Consider the following 13,377-nt stretch of genomic DNA (forward strand, 5'->3'; position numbering starts at 1 on the left):
AATCTATGGGACACATTGAAAGCAGTTCTAAGAGGAAAATTCATTGCTTGGAGTTCATTCCTCAAAAAAAGAAAAAACCAACAAATAAATGATCTCATCCTTCATCTCAAAATCCTAGAAAAAGAAGAGCAAAACAACAGCAAAAGAAGTAGAAGGCAAGAAATAATTAAAATCAGAGCTGAAATAAATGAAATTGAAACAAAAGAAACAATTGAAAAAATTGACAAGACTAAAAGTTGGTTTTTTGAAAAAATAAATAAAATTGACAGACCCTTAGCCATGCTAACGAAGAGAAGAAGAGAGAGAACTCAAATTACTAACATACGGGATGAAAAAGGTAATATCACAACAGACACTTCAGAAATACAGAAGATAATCAGAAATTATTTTGAATCCTTATACTCCAATAAAATAGAAGATAGTGAAGGCATAGATAAATTCCTTAAGTCTTATGACCTGCCCAGATTGAGTCAGGAGGATATAGACAACCTAAACAGACCAATAACAATAGAGGAAATAGAAGAAACCATCAAAAGATTACCAACTAAGAAAAGCCCAGGACCAGATGGGTATACAGCAGAGTTTTACAAGACCTTTAAAGAGGAACTAACACCAATACTTTTCAAGCTATTTGAGGAAATAGAAAAAGAGGGAGAACTTCCAAATTCATTCTACGTGGCCAACATCACCCTGATTCCGAAACCAGACAAAGACACTTCAAAGAAAGAAAACTACAGACCAATATCTCTAATGAACCTTGACGCAAAAATCCTCAATAAAATTCTGGCGAATCGGATTCAAATACATATCAAAAAAATTATACATCATGATCAAGTAGGATTCATCCTTGGGATGCAAGGCTGGTTCAATATACGGAAATCAATAGATGTTATTCACCACTTCAATAGACTTAAAAATAAGAACCATATGATCATCTCGATAGATGCAGAAAAAGCATTCGACAAAGTACAGCATCCCTTTATGTTCAAAACTCTAGAAAAATTAGGGATAACCGGAACATACCTCAACATTGTAAAAGCAATCTACGATAAGCCACAGGCCAGCATCATTCTGAATGGAGAAAAATTGAAGGCATTCCCTCTAAGATCTGGTACAAGACAGGGATGCCCTCTCTCACCACTTCTGTTCAACATAGTCCTCGAAACACTGGCCAGAGCAATTAGACAGACGAAAGAAATTAAAGGCATAAAAATAGGAAAAGAAGAACTTAAATTATCACTATTTGCAGATGATATGATCCTATACCTACCAGACCCAAAAGGGTCTACAAAGAAGCTATTAGAGCTAATAAATGAATTCAGCAAAGTGGCAGGATATAAGATCAACACGCATAAATCAAAGGCATTCCTGTATATCAGTGACAAATCCTCTGAAATGGAAATGAGGACAACTACTCCATTCACAATATCCCCCCAAAAAATAAAATACTTGGGAATCAACCTAACAAAAGAGGTGAAAGATTTATATAATGAAAATTATAGAACTCTAAAGAAAGATATAGAAGAAGACCTTAGAAGATGGAAAAATATACCCTGCTCATGGATAGGTAGAACTAACATCATCAAAATGGCGATATTACCAAAAGTTCTCTATAAGTTCAATGCAATGCCAATCAAAATCCCAATGGAATTTCTTGTAGAAATAGATAAAAGAATCATGAAATTCATATGGAATAATAAAAGACCCAGAATAGCAAAAACAATGCTAAGCAGGAAGTGTGAATCAGGCGGTATAGCGATACCAGACTTCAAACTATACTACAGAGCAATAGTAACAAAAACAGCATGGTACTGGTACCAAAACAGGCGGGTGGACCAATGGTACAGAATAGAGGACACAGAAACCAATCCACAAAACTACAACTATCTTATATTTGATAAAGGGGCTAAAAGCATGCAATGGAGGAAGGATAGCATCTTCAACAAATGGTGCTGGGAAAACTGGAAATCCATTTGCATCAAAATGAATCTGAACCCCTATCTCTCGCCATGCACAAAAGTTAACTCAAAATGGATTAAGGAGCTTGATATTAAATCAGAGACACGGCATCTGATAGAAGAAAAAGTTGGTTATGATCTACATACTGTGGGATCGGGCCCCAAATTCCTCAATAGGACACCCATAGCGCAAGAGTTAACAACTAGAATCAACAAATGGGACTTACTCAAACTAAAAAGTTTTTTCTCAGCAAAAGAAACAATAAGAGAGATAAACAGGGAGCCTACATCCTGGGAACAAATCTTTAATCCACACACTTCAGATAGAGCCCTAATAACCAGAATATACAAAGAACTCAAAAAATTAGACAATAAGATAACAAATAACCCAATCAATAAATGGGCCAAGGACCTGAACAGACAGTTCTCAGAGGAGGACATACAATCAATCAATAAGTACATGAAAAAATGCTCACCATCGCTAGCAGTTAGAGAAATGCAAATCAAAACTACCCTAAGATACCACCTCACTCCAGTAAGATTGGCAGCCATTAGGAAGTCAAACAACAATAAGTGCTGGAGAGGATGCGGGGAAAAGGGCACTCTTGTTCATTGCTGGTGGGACTGCAAATTGGTACAGCCAATTTGGAAAGCAGTATGGAGATTTCTTGGAAAGCTGGGAATGGAACCACCATTTGACCCAGCTATTCCCCTTCTCGGTCTATTCCCTAAAGACCTAATAAGAGCATGTTACAGAGACACTGCTACAACGATGTTCATAGCAGCACAATTCACTATAGCAAGATTATGGAATCAGCCTAGATGCCCTTCAATAGATGAATGGATAAAAAAATGTGGCATTTATACACAATGGAGTATTACTCTGCATTAAGGAACGACAAAATCATAGAATTTGGAGGGAAATGGATGGCATTAGAGCAGATTATGCTAAGTGAAGCTAGTCAATCGTTAAAAAACAAATACCAAATGACCCCTTTGATATAAGGGGAGTAAACAAGGACAGGGTAAGGACGAAGAGCTTGAGAAGAAGATTTACATTAAACAGGGATGAGAAAAGGGGAGGGGAGGGGAGGGGAGGGGAGGGGAGGGGGGATAGTAGAGAATAGGACAGACAGCAGAATACATCAGACACTAGAAAGGCAATATGTCAATCAATGGAAGGGTAACTGATGTGAAACAGCAATCTGTATACTACGGGGTAAAGTTGGGAGTTCATAACCCACTTGAATCAAACTGTGAAAGATGATGTATTAAGAACTGTGTAATGTTTTGAACGACCAACAATAAAAAAATAAATAAATAAATAAATAAAATAAAAAAAAAGAAATGTGATATTTATTGCACTCAAGACCCATGTAGTAACCAGCAATGAATATTATCTGATTATGAAACCAAACTTAGTATTAAGAATTTTGAAGCTGATAGATAAAATATATAGATATAGTTAAAGGGTGAGAATATAGTTTGGGACATTTACTACCAATTATTTCAGGTATAATGCTTCCTTCTGAGTGTCTTCTCAATTTCATAGATACAACACTTTTATGGTTCTTATTTTTACTAGATGATTTATGATTTCTTACCAGAAACTCACTCCCAGTTTCCTCTGAATAGAAATGTATTTTGTGTGACTTCCAAGTCTTAACCTTGTCTCCTGTTGACAGTGTCAGAATAACACAAGAAATTGATGGCTGTTCTATTATATTCCCTCATAAAATTGTGTTAAAGAATACCTTTTGGAATACAAGTAAAACCGCATTCTACATGCTGCCGAAACCATCAATGTCATATACCAATGTGAGATTCCCAAGAAAGAAAATGACTTAATAGTACCTAAAAGGATTTGTGAAGATTACCTAGGCAGTAGACTCACTGGTAAAATTCTAAATCCTATCTGGTCATTGATTTAATTTCATTAATCACAAAACATAAAACAAGAACACAGAAGTCTTGATTTAATCTTTTTTTCTAAGCTCCCTGTGACCCAGCGCACAAAAGTCGTGACCAAAAGAATTCAGCCCATCTCACATGCCAATCCAGGCAAGCCCTATTCACTGTAGAGTAGACAATGGACACATCAGGCAGAATTTCTCCAGCCCAAGTAACACCATTAAAAAGTTACTGCAAGGGAAGAGAAATGTGATTGCCATTAAGCAATTACATCACCTTGGGCAAATGATTTCACCCCTCTGAGCATCAGTTCCTTCTGAGGGAAAATAAGATGGTTGAAATGAAGATCATTAAGCTGCTTCCAGGTCTGCAATTCTACACATCTATTTCTTGTATTTATAAGTACAGAAAGGCCAATGCCATCCTTGGAAGTAATGCATTGATCTAGAGATGATACCTCAGAACCTACCAGTTTTCCTAATTTAAGAAAAAATGCACTGCAATGAACAGTTGCCTGTTTGACAAACTATTGTTTGCATCTATTAAAACAAGTATCTAGACAGATTACACCAGGCAAACCAAATAACCTGATTCTGATGATAGAAGTGCTATGGTTATGTTCTTATATGCAAATAGGAGGTGCTGATTGAACCTGGAGTGCATACATTATTCAAAATTTGAATTTATGTAACTTTCAAACAAATCTAGAATACCCTGATCTTTATTCATTCAACAGAGAACTCAAATAGCAAGTCTGTGTCTGGCATGGAAATTTATGGAAAAGTTCTGAAGCTCTGTCTCTCTCCTTTTCAACAGGAAATAAGGAAAGAAAACGATAACTAACAAGGTTTCCAACGAGGAATATGTGGTAAACACACTCATGCACAACACAAGCAGAATGGAGAAGATCATTGCTTATTTGTTCCGGTTCCCAAATTGTTCATAATCCCTACCAATAAAAAATATTTGATTTAAAGATTATAAATACCTGTTTTTGCTGCTTTCTTGCTCCCAATCATCTGGGTGAGAGCATTGGAGTTTGAATTACTCTGTTAGAAGTGAGCAAAAACTACCTGAAACATCATTTATAACAAGAGATCAAAGAAAAGTCCTGGAATCAGCAATCATAGGTCCTGACATTGATTTCCAATTATGTATTTTACTGTGCATCATCAAGAAAGTTACTTACTCCACAGGGTCTCATTTCTTCATCAGTAAAATGGATATAATAATATTTCATCCTTCATGCTTTTTATGAAGATTTAAATGAAACAAAAGCATGATGTTTCTGATGCAATATCTTTACAATTATCAGTTTGGGTTATTGGTTTTATTATTAAGCTAGATTTGATACACTCAAGTACATATAGTTTTAGCACCAGGATATTTAAAATATCATGTATTTTAATTTCATTACTGAGTCATGAACAGAAAATTTTTGAAGCTTAATTTTTAAAGCAATTAATATAATTTTTGATGTACAAAGCCAATTCTCATTATTCATTGTATTTATGTTCTGTAAAGTTGCTAGAAATGCTGGATTTGTGAATAGTGAAAGATAGATAACAGAGCAAACACAGGGATAGGTTCCTAGGAGGCTATGGTCACAACATTTTGATCAACTCATCAATTTATAATCTTATTTCATGTGTGTTTCTCTTCAAAGATACTTTGCTTAATATAAATGGTCAACTCATTAACATTGAACTCATGGTAGTGGCATTATATAACTTATGCCTGAAAGATGCTCAACTATTACACGTCTTTTAGGCATAAGGTATACCACAGCTTTCTTGCAGTCTGTAACACTAGATAGCACGTCAGCACAACCCTTGCAGGTGACTTTGACATTTAAAATTACCAAGAAAATCATAAACATTGCAAAAAATCATGGCACTACACAGACTGCAAAAAGGACACTCATTTACAACATGACAGCAGAAATACAAAGGCAGAGAGTTGCCTTGTTCAGCCTCAGTTGGGACTATGCTCAAGGGTATGACTCCAGTTTTTCACAATTTTTTACATATGTGGGTATGACTGCAAAAGTGCTGCGAGTATTGCTTTGGAAGTTACAGCTTCTATTTCAGTGAACAGGTAAATTTACAAACATAAAATCCTCAAATAATGAAGATTCACAGTGTATGTGTGTATACACCCATATTTACATATGATAATATATTCATTCTATACTAATTGTGTGATAGGCACTAGATTAAGCATTACACACATATATAAACAGTATATACCTTTTTATTATAATGTATTTCTATAACCTACCAATAAGAAATTGAAAACAACTTGTGCAAGGTCACATGGGTATAATCAGATTTTAAAGCTGGGTCTGATTTTAGAGGCTATGTTTGTGCTCCACATTATTCTGTATGTCACCTATTTTACCATAAGAGGATAATGGTCAAATCAAACAAGTGGACAAACAGGGTACTTTGTGCCATATTGGAAAATCACTATCTTTGACTATGAAATTTAAATAACCAAGGTTATTCAGTTGAAAAAAAAAGCCATAGACATTTAAATGCTTGTTTATGCTTCTAATTTTTAATTCATCTAACAAATATGTATTAAATGCCTACTCTGTGCCAAGAAGTGCAGCCATGAATGGAAGAGATAATACCAGGGTTCCTGCACCCCTCAGGCCAGCTCTCCATACATCTTCTAGCTTTGTTAAGACAGACATATAGCTACAGCAACTTCAAACATGGAAGGGTCACAAATGAAAGATAGGTTATTGCTAACTTTAATGTCATTACTTGTCAAGCTAATGATGTCTGAAGATTATATAAATGATTGTGCACAATATCCATTTTTGCTATGAATGATAGATGTATTTAATAAAAGCTTACAGGTGAAACAGGAACTTTAAGGGACAATGTATCAACCAGGATAGATTAGGCTTTTCTGTAATAATAACATACAACCCCACAGTACCACCATAAAGGCTTATTTCTTGTTCTTACAAAGTCTAATGTAGATTGAACAGTCCTCTTCCATCTTGTAGTCTGTTCTTAAAGTAATACACATTGCATCTACTCAAAATCAGGTGAATGTATGGGGTAGGAAGCAAATGGGTTTCAGATAAGTAATGTCTTGCCACAAACACAAGTGGATTTTCTTATTAGTCCTATAAGGATACCCAATCATCCCGGTTATGCATAACCTTAAATTTTCACTGTGATTAATGGTAGAACATAGGGAATACATAATAGAGATTTTTTTCTATGCTTCAGATTTCCTCAGTCATACTCTCTTCAAAAAATATTTTCTTCCAGATTTTGAGTGAATATTAAGTTTCATTCTTATTCTAATTATCTTGCTTATGAGTTTACTATAAAAATTGGGGGGTCACTAGTCATCAAATGTAATATCAAGGGCCTATGATCTTGTCAGCTGCCATCAATTAAGTGGAACTGACTTGTGTACTGGATTAAATACTGCCTGCCCCTCCCCCAGCCCCAATTTCGTGTCTTCTCAGAATCTAAGAATGTGAGCTTATTTGGAACTGAGTCTCTACAGATGTCATTAGTTGAACTAGGATGGATTCTATTGGATTGGAGTGAGACCCAAATGAAGTTCCTGGCATCTTTCTAAAAGGAGAGGACACAGACTCGGTGAAGAAGACTATGTGATAATCCCTGACAGCAGAAAATGGAGTGACACAGCTAAACCCCTAGGGATGCCAAGGAGCCACCAGAAGGCAGGAGGAGTCAAGGAAAGATCTCTCCCCAAGACTACAGATGGAGCACAGCCCTGTGCATACCTTGATTTCAGACTTCCAGCCTTCAAACCTATGACAGAGTGAATTTCTGTTATTTTAAGCATCTTGTTTATCAGTTTATTTGAAATTCTTGGGTAATCTTTTGCAGCAGCCCCAGGACACTAAAAAAATTGTACCTTAGATTTTAAATAAGATTTAAAAGTCAGGAGGTAAAAGCATAATAGAAGTTTTGGCAAAATCTGGTTCTGATTTTCTTTTTAGTTGTCAGGAATATCTGAATTTTAGACTTAGTGGATTTGCTATCACTGAGGTTTTGTAGCATCTCAGCAGAACTTCCTTCCTCCTTACAAGGGGAAGCCGCTGGCATCCCCTCATTCTCTGTTCTTTCCCCAGGGACATTCCTCTAACTTTCACATCTTATTCACGACTTGATAGTCCAAGCTTCTTGATCATGCATGGCCGGGAGGCTGCTTCTACTTTGATACACAGACTTTCATTGCCACCACTCTCTCCTCAACCATCTCACTCCACACCATTTCATTATTTAGATCTGGCATCAGCAAATGCTTTATGTAAAGGATCTATAGCAAATGTTTCACATCTTGTGGTCTTTATTCCACCTGTCATAGTCATTCAACTTTGCCACACACACAAAAGCCGCCATAGTATTGTGTTCAGAAATGAGCGTGGAAATCTTTCAATAAGACTTTATACATACTGAAATTTGAATTTCACTTCCAATGCCCATGTCACCAAATATTCTTATTTTTATTTGATTGCTTAAAAACCTTTATTGTCTTGCAAACTGTACAAAACAGGCAGCAGACCAAGTGTGGTCCTCAGACCATAGTTTATTAACCCTTCATCTAGATCAATTGTTCTCAACTGGTGCCAATTTTTCCACCAAGAAATATTTGTCAATGTCTAGAGATATATTTATTGTCATAATTGGAGGTGTGCTTCTGACGTCTACTGGGTAGAGGCCAGGGATACTGCTAAACACCCTATAATGCACAGAGCAGCCTCCCCTTCTACCCAACAAAGTGTCCAGTCTATGTTACTAGGGTTGGAAACCCTGATCTAGATATAGGATTACTATATCTATTACATCTAAATATAAAATTACTTAGAAAAGAGATGTCCCAACAAATCTCCCATTTGTTAAGGTCTTATTTAAATTGGCCCCTTCATAAATTCTAATCCAAACTCTCCAACTGCAATTATGTTGCCCATCTTCACTATCCTATTGTATTTATAGATCTTCCCTGTTCAGTATTTATAATCATTGGATGCATAAGTCCCCTTCTATTACATGGGGAGGTGAGGGACATCTTATTCAACTTTATATTCCCAGGACACTGGTGGCAAGGATCATCTTATTCACCTTTTCCATTCCTTATAGGGTGTTTTCTGGGAGAAACTAGACTAAGAAAATTATAAAATAAAATCTCTAAAGTATGAACTCTCTGAAGGCAGGCACCAGATTAAAAAAAATTTTCAACTTTCATAGAGCAGCTGAATCTATCCTTTAGAGTGGGAATTTTCTATTCTAGCATGCTGGGTGGGTCAGTTGCCAATAGAAGGTGCCACGCTGATTGCAGCATGTACTATCTTTGACCAGAAAATCTTGTGGGACCGGAGCTGGTTGATGCTGCAATCAGCGAGGAGCTCCATCCAGAGCCAGATATGACTCCTTCTTGCAGCCACTCCTAGAAGCATCAATCTTGAAGCCATGAGCATTTATGGAGCTTGGTGCAAGAGCTGCTCAACATCACATGAGACTAGGGCAACTGAGGCCATTTTTAAAAAAAAATAGGTTTGGAAGAATAGCCCAGCTCTGTGTTTGCCCTGTCCCACTCCCATCTTCCACACTTGATACCCTCTGTATTCCCAACTCAGCTTGCCTCCCCAGACTCCTGATTTACTCTCACCCTTTTCTTACTTTGTTCTTCCAATGTCATGACTCATCTTTTTCACCAACCCCACAGACTCTGCACTGACTATGGCTCCTCCTCCTTGAATCTCTGGCATCAGCTAGTCCACACCCTGGACATCCAAGCCAGGCCAACATATTTAATGGCTTCTTCCTTGGCCCTTGAACAAAGCCCCAGACACAATGCATAGCCTCATGTCCTGCCTCTTGGAGGCTTGGCCCATTTCTCCTACCCTCCAACTTACCCTCTACTCACATCTGGTTTCCTGCCAATTTCTATTTGTGAACCACTCATTTCCTATCCCTGCCATGTAGCACTAGATTCCTGTCTTCCCCTGTGGTATAGTCAAGGTAGGATGTGAGCAAACCCAAACATTTTAACAGGAAATCAGATGCTCTGATAGAAGAAGTGAGGGAGGCCACTCCCTCAAGTCAACTATATATGGGAGCCTCTGAGACACATACAAAGCATTAAAAGGAAATGACATATAAGGAAACAGAAATTGGAAAGGATAATGGACCTATCAAGGAGTACACAACTAATATGGGTAGAGCTGGGCCTGAGTTCACATTTCCTGACTCTCAGGCCAATATTCTCACCTGCTATATTGTGTCAGTGAGTCTGGCTTATAGATAATATCTGGCTGAGAATCCCAGGCTTGAAGGACTTTAAATGTCATCTATGCTAGACACTGACTGATGCTAGAGTCCTAGCTGAAAATGCCCTGCTGAGTGGCCAGCCAGCCTCTACAGCAACACCTCACAATATAAGCATAACAACATTAGAAAACTCTACTCTATTTTAAGCTCTTATCTAATTCCCTGAATTTATTTTACCAACCCATCTTCATATTACCAACTCACTAGTTACATCTGTTGCATCTAAGCACACAGGTATGTGTACAAACATATTCTCTCTCTCTCTCTCTCTCTCTCTCTCTCTCTCTCACACACACACACACACACACACACACACACACACACTGATTATCTCTCTTCTTATGACAATTCTCCAAACACTTGCCCCAAATGATCTCTTCCATGCTAAACAAGCTGTTTCCTTTATTCTTCCTCTAATAAGAGAATTTTCATATTGTTCTTTTGAAGTTTGGATCTTCAATATCCCCCAAAGACCCATGTGTTAAATTGTTGATTCTCAGCCCATGCTACTAGGAAGGTGGTGGGACTTTTTTAAAGTGAGGTTTAGGGAGAAGTCTTTGGACCACTGGATGTGAGCCCTTGAAGGGCAGAGTGGGACTCCAGTTCCTTTCTCTTCCTCTCTTTTGCTTCCCAAGGATGAGAAGAGTAGTTCTACTCTATTGCTGCCATGATGTTCTGTTCCCCACCTCCCTCCATTATAGGGCTAAACACACTGTGTCTGCCTGGTCACGGACTGGAATTTCCAAAACTGTGAGCCAAAATAAACCTGTTCTCTTTATAGGTTGATTATCTTACTTATTTGTTGTAGTGTCAGAAAACTAATACATACTTGTTTTGGCCTCTATCCTCCGAGTCTCCCCTAGATCCTTCTCACAGAGTGGCTTCCCTAATTTCTACTGCACATAATAAGACTACAGCATCCTCAGTCTCACTGCCTGTCTGGGGCAGGATCTTCACCATGAGGTCAGTTGCCCCTGGGAGCTCATGTTAGGTCTAGTGCTTTCATCTTCACTACAGGATCCGGAAAACATGAAATAGGTTGGAGATTCTGAAACACTAGCCAAGAAGAACTGAAGCAGGTTTGTGTATCAGTGGCCCTGCCAAACATTTCAGAAATATTAGTAAATACACACCCATCTGGAGAGGCAACTCAAATTCCAATTGATCCTGCAGGACATTCAGTTGACACGTGGTCAATGTGCTAGACCAGCTTGAGGTGGAGTAAAGGTAGTGATTCACAGGTCCTAGTGGCTCACTTCATCAGATGGAATAGTTAGAAGAAACACTGAGTTGTGCTTCAATGATTCCTATCCAGAAATCACTACAGTTCAAGAGCCTGCCATCCATGGAAAAGCAGCTTAAGCAGCATCCTGAGCAAGGGACTGACTTCTTACTGGAATCTTGATTGAGCTGGGGTTTATGTTATTTTTCACCCTATGTCTCTATTACAGAGGCAATTTCAAACCAACCTACTTGATTAGGCAGAGCATTTCCTAGACGTGCACAGGGCAGCCAAAGACTGAAGTATGACATGCTTCAGTGGCTGTTGCTGGGTTTGACTGCACCAAAAAAGGAAATAAGGCAATATTTACTCCATCCAAGGAGTTAAATGAGCTACACTTGGCAGCTCAAGGAGCCCAGAGCTTGGGTATTCTTTTCTGGTGCCTCTTAGTCCTTGCTCTATACTTGTAATAACTGAATTTATGCTTGATATCACATTTCAATCTTGCCACATCTGGGACCCAGGTTTCTGATTTGTTCCCAATACCTGGTTTTCAGCACAATGCCTTTCTCTTAAGTGATGATATTCTGCTATATTCTTTGTAGCCTTCACTTTATCCTTTTCTCAGGACCCTAGGACAACATCCAAGTTCCTGCTACCACCTCCCAGACTTCCTTCATGCCAGTAAGCATGTTCTCTGTACTCATACACTCCATTCTTAGGTTCTACACTCCTATTAGTCCTCATGGCTTTAACCTGTGCCATACCTCCCAATGTCTGCCTCTGTTTACCCTTGTTTCTAATGGCTGACTTCCCTCTAGCAGAATGAATGGCTTTCTTGACTCTCTGTTAGCAGGTGGGTTGACACCAACCCAAGCCTAGGGATCAATATTGCTTCCAAGGATCTCCAATTCTATCTGAGGTTGCTATATTCCATGATTCTTTCTGCTCAAAGCAACTTCAGAGGGGAATAAATGAGAGAACATACTGAAAAAGGGGGATGTGAGCTAGATGAGAAAGAGAGATTCCAGAACATGACAAATAGTCTTTTTTCCCCCAACCCAAGTTATAAGATGTTGATACTACATACCCACTCCCTGCCCCATTCCCTTCTTGCCTAATCAGACCCTGATTTTTGCAACAGTGAGGACTAGGTCAGCACCATGGACAGCTAGGACTAAACCATTAAGTTAAGGCTGTGCTTGAAATGTTCCTGCTTTTTTCTTCGGCACCCACTATGGCAACTAATAAATTACCCCTGATTTATATGTACCAGCTCTAAGGGTATTTGAATTCAGGGGAAGCAATCTGGTGCTTGGTTGTCTTGAGGATGTATGTAAATTCACAATGAGCTATTTTTGCTTGAGATAATTTTTAAAGAAATAATAACTCTCCCTTTTGCTAATCAATGTGATAAACAAAGATACAGCTTCTCTTCTTCCATGGCTACCTCCAGAATTAAATTTAACAGCAGTACTCTGCTTAGGCAGAGAGAACAAATGAGATAGTTACTTTTTCATGGAAAACAGGTAAAAATTTTCCAGCAAGTGTTTCTTTGAGATGTCTATTTTAAGAAATTTCATGAGGAGTAGGTTACAAGGTGAATATCCAACCTTTCAGAGAGCAAGAATCAGGAGTTTCAACTGAGTGGCTGCTCATCAAATGCCAAACCACACAGCGTATTCCAAAACAAGCTGAACTTGTCTCCAGATTTCATGTGTTTTACAACCCCATCCTATTCCTGAATGTCACAGCCACCTCTATGAAAACAATGTTCTTTAGTTAAACTAAGTAGAAAAACATTGAGAAAGGATCCTTTGCTATTCTCTTGGTAAAAGAAGACATTTTCTTAAGAAAAACACTGGTGAAGATAAAAGCCCAGCATTGTTTTAGACTCTCTCCAATTTCCAAAATACCATTTAAAAAATAATTACACCCACGATTTATGCACGATTCA

The 13,377-nt window shown here is 38.0% G+C and overlaps 1 protein-coding gene across 3 annotated transcripts in view; it reads right to left on the bottom strand.

Moving 5' to 3' along the window:
• The window catches only part of Zmat4 (zinc finger matrin-type 4), a 348,227-nt gene that overhangs the window by 133,834 nt on the left and 201,016 nt on the right, over window positions 1-13,377 (bottom strand). The gene's annotated exons all lie outside the window — the stretch shown is intronic.

Source organism: Ictidomys tridecemlineatus, chromosome 14, assembly GCF_052094955.1.
Source record: "Ictidomys tridecemlineatus isolate mIctTri1 chromosome 14, mIctTri1.hap1, whole genome shotgun sequence".
Taxonomy (NCBI): domain Eukaryota; kingdom Metazoa; phylum Chordata; class Mammalia; order Rodentia; family Sciuridae; genus Ictidomys; species Ictidomys tridecemlineatus.